The 7,958-nt window shown below is 34.6% G+C and overlaps 1 protein-coding gene across 2 annotated transcripts in view; it reads right to left on the reverse strand.

Annotated features, from left to right (window-relative positions):
• Positions 1-7,635, reverse strand: part of LOC107623457 (uncharacterized) — a 54,406-nt gene extending 46,771 nt beyond the window's left edge. The window contains exon 1 of one of the 2 annotated variants that reach the window (XM_088506293.1): positions 7,513-7,635. The gene's annotated coding sequence lies outside the window, so the exon portion shown is untranslated. Of the gene's footprint in view, positions 1-7,478 lie in introns of both variants that reach the window. The other variant, XM_016325721.3, reaches the window with a different exon arrangement.
• Between the last annotated feature and the right edge of the window lie 323 nt (positions 7,636-7,958).

Raw genomic sequence — 7,958 nt, forward strand, 5'->3', positions numbered from 1 at the left:
TCTCTATTGTTGTCATTTTCCTCCCATTCTTCCCTTTCCCTTGCCAAACTCAGAATGCTTGTTCATCCTCAAGCAACAATTAGAACAATGGCTATGGGGCTAAGATGGATCATGAATGTCTTATACAATGAAATGTTAGTAGCACATGTGTTTTAAGCAAGCAGAATTAAAGATAACAATCAAGGCACAAGAGACAAAGACATTTTGATTGCATAGATAAGAAGGTGTGCACAATACATTGCATAAAAGATAAGTGGCACACCAAACTTAGTTTGACACTTTCACTTGAAATTGATGCAAGTATCTAGTAGATATGGGAACCAAATTTTTGTTGCATAGTAACACCAAACTTAGAATGCAATCCTATGTCAATTTATTTGAATTAAAACTAAATGAAAAAAGAAAAACTGTTACATGTTAAATACAATCACCAAGTGAAGAATCTGTCATGAATAAGAATGTCTTGGTGAAGTATTAACAAGAACAGTTAAACAGTAAATTAAATGAAAGCAATTAAAGATAGAAAAATGACTAAAGCAAGTAGAATGAAAAAGTGTTAAATCAAAAGAGAAAAATAAAACTGTAGAGGCATTATGATTATGCAGACAAGTAGTGTTGCTTGAATGAATTGCATAGAAAATAAGTGGCACACCAAACTTAGAATCTTGGTGTGTCACTTTCATTTTTGATTTGATGCAATCATCCAAAAAGATTGAAAACAATTTGTTGCAAGGCAACACCAAACTTAGAATGTAACCATATGCCTATTTATTGAATTTAAACAAAGCAAAGAAAGAAAACAAAGCAGAGAAGAGAAATTATACCTACGGTCTACCTGTTCTTCACTTTCTTCCTCTTCTTCCAATTTGTAAAGAGGAATGACCTCAAGGGGGAGAGGTTTCAGCTATTGTCCCCTTTCTTGGTTTCCTCTCAGCAAGCTTTCTTTTGTACATGGCTTGATTGAGCTTGCTTGCTAATGGTCCAGGGGTTGGATTGCTTGTGGTTGACCCTTTATTCTTCATGAATATTATCCTTGGTAGCTTGGTCACAATCCTCTTCTTGGTGCTTTTGTTAATTGCCTTCACTTCCTTGAATCCAAGTCTTGGTGGTTGTGTGATTGTTGGAGTCTTCTTTTCATCAAGAGCCTCTTGTATTGGTGGTTCCCTGAGCCTTTCCTCTTTCTTCTTTACTTCACTTGAGTGTGAATTCTCTTGAGTATCTTCCTCCATTTTTTCTTCATGATTTTTCATTAATTCCTTTTGGAGGGAATCTTTATGTTTCATTGTCATCTCAAGTAGCTTTTGTGATTGTAAAATCCTTGGCTCATGTCCCTCATCCTTTATTGTAATTTAACTTTCAACAGGGACCTTTTGTTCTTATTTTTCCACTTCCTCACTCACAAATTGGTCTTCATCCTCACTGTTTGATGGTTCTAAGTTCCCCCTTGTTTGCTCTAAGGGCCCATTCATCTTCTTGAGGATGATTTCTTTCCAGGATTGGGGTTGTGTGTATCTTTCCACGAGTTTTTTATGTATTTCAATGGCTTGAAGGTAATCCTCATCTGCTGGTTCAAGAGATGAAGGTTGAGAGTAATTTTGTTGACATGGATGTGTTGTGGTGAAGTTGTGTTGAGGGGTGTGGAATGAGTTGTGTGATTGATGGGATGACATGTATGGATTTTGGAGGAAACTTTGTGTTGAGGGATAATCAAGTGATGAAGAACTTTCAAATGAGAAACTAGGACGTGAGGGTGGATGCTCTTTCATTCCTTGGTGATACTCCCAGCCACCATTAGAATAATGACTTGAATCATTTTGTGGTGGTGGGAAGTATCCCATATGATTCTCTTACTCATCTTGTGTCTCTGAAGCAAATCTCCATGAATTGGAGTGCTCAGAATGTGTATTCTCTTGGTGACATTCCCAGCCATCATTAGAGATTGATGATGGTGGGTAATATCCCATAAAATTTTGTTTGACCATAAGATGAGTTGAACTCCATTTGTATTTTGTAAACATCAATGAAAATTGAAATTACTCATATCAGAGATGAGAATTTCTTAGTGAGGCGAAAACACAAACACCTTGGTTTCAAGAACAAAAACAAAAAAAAATGCTTAATCTAGACTTTTCACCCACTTAATCATTGTTAATCTAAATCAATCCCCGGCAACGGCGCCAAAAACTTGATGTGTGGAAAACGATCCAACACAAAACTCACCGGCAAGTGTACCGGGTCGCATCAAGTAATAATAACTCACATGAGTGAGGTTGATCCCACAGGGATTGATGGATCAAGCAACTTTAGTGGGTGATTAGTTTAGTCAAGCTAACATTGGTAAGTGATAATTGATGCAGCAGAAAGTAAATGACAAGAAAAATTAAAGTGCAGAAAGTAAATCAGAAACTTAAAGAGCAAGAAATGTAAATTGCAGAAACTTAAACAACAAGAAATGTAAATTGCAGTGAATGTAAAGGGGATTGGGTGCAGGGAATTTAAAGGAAGCAGTAAGCAAAACGTAAAACAATTGCAGAAGAATTAAATTGCATGAAAAGTAAAAGGGGGTTGGGTGCTGGAAATTAAAAGAAAGCAGTAAAGCAAGCAATTGAAGATATCTTGAGAACAAGTAACAGGAAATTTAAAGTGCAGGAAAAGTAAATTCAAATCACAGCAACTCAAATGTAAAGTGTAGATGAACAAAAGTGCAGGGAAATAAATTGAGAGCATTAGGAACAGAAAGTAAAAATTGCAGAGAAGGAAATTGTAGCAGAAAAGTAAACCAGCAAGAAAACTCAATTCAATTGTGAAATCTAAAAAGACAAGTGAAGATCTCAGGGGATCAAAGAGACTAGAAAACAAGTCTAGATCTCACTCCCTTCCTTGATCCAACAGAGAACAAGATGCAGGAAAATTAAAGATGAAAATAATGAAGAGAACTTTGATTCAAATCATAATTCACTTGAAAGTTTGCAGAAGAAGAAAACAGAGAGAATTCTCAAGGTGAGATTGAAACAGAATTTCTTCAATTCTCAACCCAAGATTCAAGACAAGAATGAAAACTAAGAGAGAGCTCTCTAATGGAGCTGACCCCCCTCTGCTCTCTAGTAGAGCTAGCCTTTTTATAGGCTTTTCACAAAATGAAAATGAAAATGAAAAATGAAATTCTAAACAAATTACAATTAAAAATAAATTCCTAAGCTAACTTGTTCTTGTGCCTTGAAGTGATGTCCATGGGCTTTTAAATTTTGGTGCAGGATTGAATTAATTCGATTTTTGGACCATGGATCACACTCCCAGGGGATGGCTCAGTTCAAATACCAAACTGAGCGCCCAATGTGCTTTTGTGTTGCCCAATTTGATGCGCCCAGCCTTGTTCAAGTTGATCTTCAATAGAGCTCAGTTGGAAAATTGAACTGAGCTCTATGTCTTGCCTTGGTGTGCCCCATTGTGCGTGTCACAGCTCCTTTGTCCGTGTCAAGGTGCGCATGGCATCTCCTTGGTGTGCTTCTTGTTGCGCCAAAGTGTGAGGGATGGGGGAAGAGTAGTGCTCAGTTGGTTCATGTTTCCAAGTTCGAACCTTGGTGGAAGCACTTTTGTGAGCCTTTTTCTTGTATTTTCATGAGTGGGAGCCCGATAAAGCTCAGTTGGGAAAGTGAACTGAGCGCTCTTTTCTTGCTTTCCTTGTTTTCCTTGTGTCTCCCCCTTCGAATCTTGGTGAAGCCACTTTGTTCTATTTTTGCTTGTTTTTGGTCCTTAAAGATGCCTTTCATTTGTACCTTAATTTCATGCCAAATATAAACTATCATATATTGTTGGAAAGCTCTGAATGTCAGCTTTCCAACGCAACTGAAAGCACATCAATTGGACGTCTGTAGCTCAAGTTATAGCCCTTTGAAGGAGGCATGGTGATGCTGTAAACGCCCAAGTTTTAACTTAGCGAAAATTCTTGCTTCCAAGCTAAGTTTCTTGTACGGCAAAGCTAAGTTCACTTAGTGAACTGAGCTTTGTGAGTGCTGATTGTGAAGCTTCCTTGATTTGGTCATGGACCACGCTTTAAAAAGCGTGGCCTAAGGCTCCAAAGTGTGTTCCAACTTCAAAGTGTGCCCTAAAATTCTTTTCTTCTTTTTAGCTTATTTTTTTGCTCTTTTTGCTTCTTTTTCTTCTGATTTCCTATAAAATTAAAAGATCAAGGAAATATACCATTTAAGTACAAAAGAATGCAATATTTAAACACTAATTATCAATTTCTTGTATGAAAAAACATAGAAAAACATGACATGATGACATGTCATCATAGCTCAGAAGAAGATTATTGAAACACCCATCATAAAGCAACCTACGGATACCCACAGGCTTAATCGTTCCCCTGTTTCAGCAATAACTCAAGAAGATAAAATCACTGATTATCATCCAATCAAATATATTTTTATGCTCACTTACTTTGTAGCATCTCATGTTAGAGCTTTCTGGGCAAAATAAATATCTAACATAAAATTATATTCCTTAATACATCCCCACAATGGTAAAGTTAGGACTCAAGGATTCCACCATAATTTAGCCTTGTGAACAGTGGCGGAGCTTAGTTCAGACAAGGGGGGCATGCTCCCAAACTTTTTATAAAAAAATTAGTAGTACTTGTTTAAAAGATAAAAGATAATTCAATTAGTTTAAATACTTTACTATGACTTAAAGTACTCATTAAGTTCAATAAGTAACACTCTCTCTATCTTTAAGTTCAAATATAAAAAATTAGATATTTTTTATTTATTTAATTTAATATTATTTTATATTTTACTATTTATTTAATTTAATTTTTTATATGATAAAAAATAATAGAATATTCAATAAGTATTAATATTATTGTATTTGTATAAATTGATAAAAAAAATTCAATAAATATTATAAATTTTAATATTTGTCCTTCTAACTTCTTCTTACATATTTTACAGGATATATATTCAAATTTTATATAAAATAATAATAAAAAAAAAAGAATTGATGCATTTTTTAAGAGGAAGGCTAATATTTAAGAATGAGAACATATAATTTTTACAATATCAACACCTGTGGATAGTTCTTCTACTTTAATAAATCACAAAAAAGTGAAATACAACCTTCAAAAGTTCAAAAGGTTACATCTGATGAGTTTGACCTTAATTTTTCATTTTTCTGGAAAGAGACCCTGAAAAACGGCTTTAAATTTGATAATATCACCCAAACCAGAGAGATGAAATTAGACGAGCTTATCTTAAATGGGGTCCATATCAAAAATATTTTGACAATTATCTTCTATGTGGCCCCTCAAAATTTTGTTTCAAGTTCCGCCATTGCTTGTGAAGATCACAGGACATTAAAATGCATTTTGAAGGAGGAATGCTCTAAAATAACTAGGATTTATAGAAAAGATACATAAATATCTATAGAAGTGGTTGAGGTTGTAAAAGATGAATATTAGCACAGAAATAAAATGAGATTACAACTAAAATCCAAACCTTCTCTATTTGCATCCATCATAAAATCATAATGAATTATTATATCCCTAGATTTTCAACCAAGAAAGGTAAGTCATAAACACTCACTAAGAATCCATATCCTTCTTGTTTAAAGGTAAGCAGGTGCGGTACAACTAACTATGGTTTGATAAGTCAGGATTGGACTAGGGTTAATAAACTGATTGATTTAAAGAATTGCAGTACATGATATTGATAAATTGACAAATGGAAAAATCTTTAGAGCATCAAGCACATGGAGCAAAGCAAAAAAAAAAAAATTACAGAACCAAAGGGAAAAGTAAAACGATAAAATTCCATGGTAAACCAAATGCAGATATGGCTTCTTCCCTACCCTTCGTTCTGCTCCAGTCATTTCCATAGCATAAACAAAGAAAACAACTAGATATTTGAAAGCGCACATGCAAGATTAAAATGAAACTTCACACAGTAGTAAATCAAATAGGAGACTGTTACCTATTCTTGCCGCCTTCCAAAAGAACCCACGAAATCTGTTGCAAAAGAACTTGTCACTAATGTCACTTGTTCAGCAAGTTCTAAACATATGCTATGAAGAAAGCAAACAAATTTGCAAAATTCAAAAGATATATCCAATGATTCAAAGAATCAAAACATAATATATCTAGGTGAAGGATTCTAAAAGAATTGTGATTGACCGAGGCAAACATGTAAATTCACATGTGAATATTATCATACATTTGTAGAAAGAGTAAGGGTAACCGCAAACAATAGAAGCATAAACAGTGAAATGCTTCCCCTTGATTCAATGTTTAATATCGTCAAAATTACGGACTCTATTCAATAACAGAAAATAATGGTGCCGCCATGCGCACACCATCCATGGGGAAGTTGTGATGCTAAAGGTGTATCATCACATGTTTCAATCACAACCAAGAGTCACACCATACAGTAGCCACTACTGCACTATGCAGACTAAAAATCCAAGACCCCTGATTGATAGTTTCTTTTTTTTTTTTACCCTTCCCGATTTTGGCTCTGTTTCTTCAAAGGCTTTTTAGTCCTGCAGAATTGAAGCAATGGGGGGAAATGACGGCAAATACTAGGAGAAGACAACAAAATAGAAAAAGAAAACAACCTGCAGCTCCAAAGGGGGAACCAAGTTAATGAGAGCTAGAATTTAGATGGTTTATTTCATCATTCTTTAGTTTAAAGACATGATGAGACAATGGCTTTGCTCTTTCTTTTAAGTTTTTAGTTTTTATGTTCTATGTCTTATGTTTATTTGCTGAATTTTCTATTATATTTGCTGCATTAATTGGATGTCTTATGACTACAAAAATGATTATATGGATTAGATTTTATAGTTTATTATATTTGTAATTTTTCTGCATGTTTTTTTGTATATATATATTTGCATTTTTTAGGTAATCCGCCATTTCCGCCATTTTCAGCAATGCCATCCGCCATTGTTTTATGGCGGATTTTTGGCTCACCACCATGAGCCGCCATCCGCAATCAAAAACTATGATAATAATGACGAGAGGGATGAATCCGTGAATCAATAACATAGGCAGTGCAAATTTTAACAAAGTTCACCACAATGATTAACAACAACAACGAGCACTGAAGGAACACTCAGTAATATAGGCAGTGCAAATTTTAACAAAGCTCATCATAATTATTAACAACAACAAAAAGCACTGAAAGAACAGTGAATCAGTAACATGGGCAGTGCAAATTTAAAATTTAAAAGTTATCAATTTAAAATTTAACATCAAATACAATCAGTGAGCAAAGCCAATCAATCAAGCACTGACTGAGCATTCTGTTCTGATTCTGTGACTGGGAAGTAACAAATTCAGCAACAAATTCAAGTTACAGAAACAAATTTAAAAAATCCTAGTAAAGTACCGATTTACAGCAAAAAGGCAAATTTATTGATTACCAATTCAGCAATATGCAGAAATACAGGGAGAAGGGAAATCTAGAAAAGAGAGAACACTAAACTAAAACATTAACCAATAATCACAAAACACTAAACCTTCACCCAGCAATTACAAACAAAGCCAGCAATTACAAACATTAGCACATTATAAAACATTCCAAAACACTAAACCTTCACCCAGCAAAACCAGCAACTACAAACAAAGCCATCAGTAAATTTGAACAAAAAAATTAAGAGCTATCAGCAACTAACAGAGCCATCGAGCCATCAGTAACAGAGTGAAGAATTGAAAGCAACAGACTAACAGAGCCATCTAGCCATCAGTAAATTTGGAAAAAAATTTACAGCCATCAGCAACCAGCAAATACAAGAAAGATCCATCAGCAGACAATTACAATTTACAAAACATTAAAAGAAAAATGGAACAAAAATTGAACAACAATTTCAGAACTTCAAACGAAGAAGAAGACCGAACATTCAGAAATTAAAAGAAAGAAGCGGAGGCGAAGAATTGAAAGCAGGGCCACTAACCTGGGTCCCGT

Source organism: Arachis ipaensis, chromosome B10, assembly GCF_059453495.1.
Source record: "Arachis ipaensis isolate K30076 ecotype BB chromosome B10, ASM5945349v1, whole genome shotgun sequence".
Classification (NCBI taxonomy): Eukaryota; Viridiplantae; Streptophyta; class Magnoliopsida; order Fabales; family Fabaceae; genus Arachis; species Arachis ipaensis.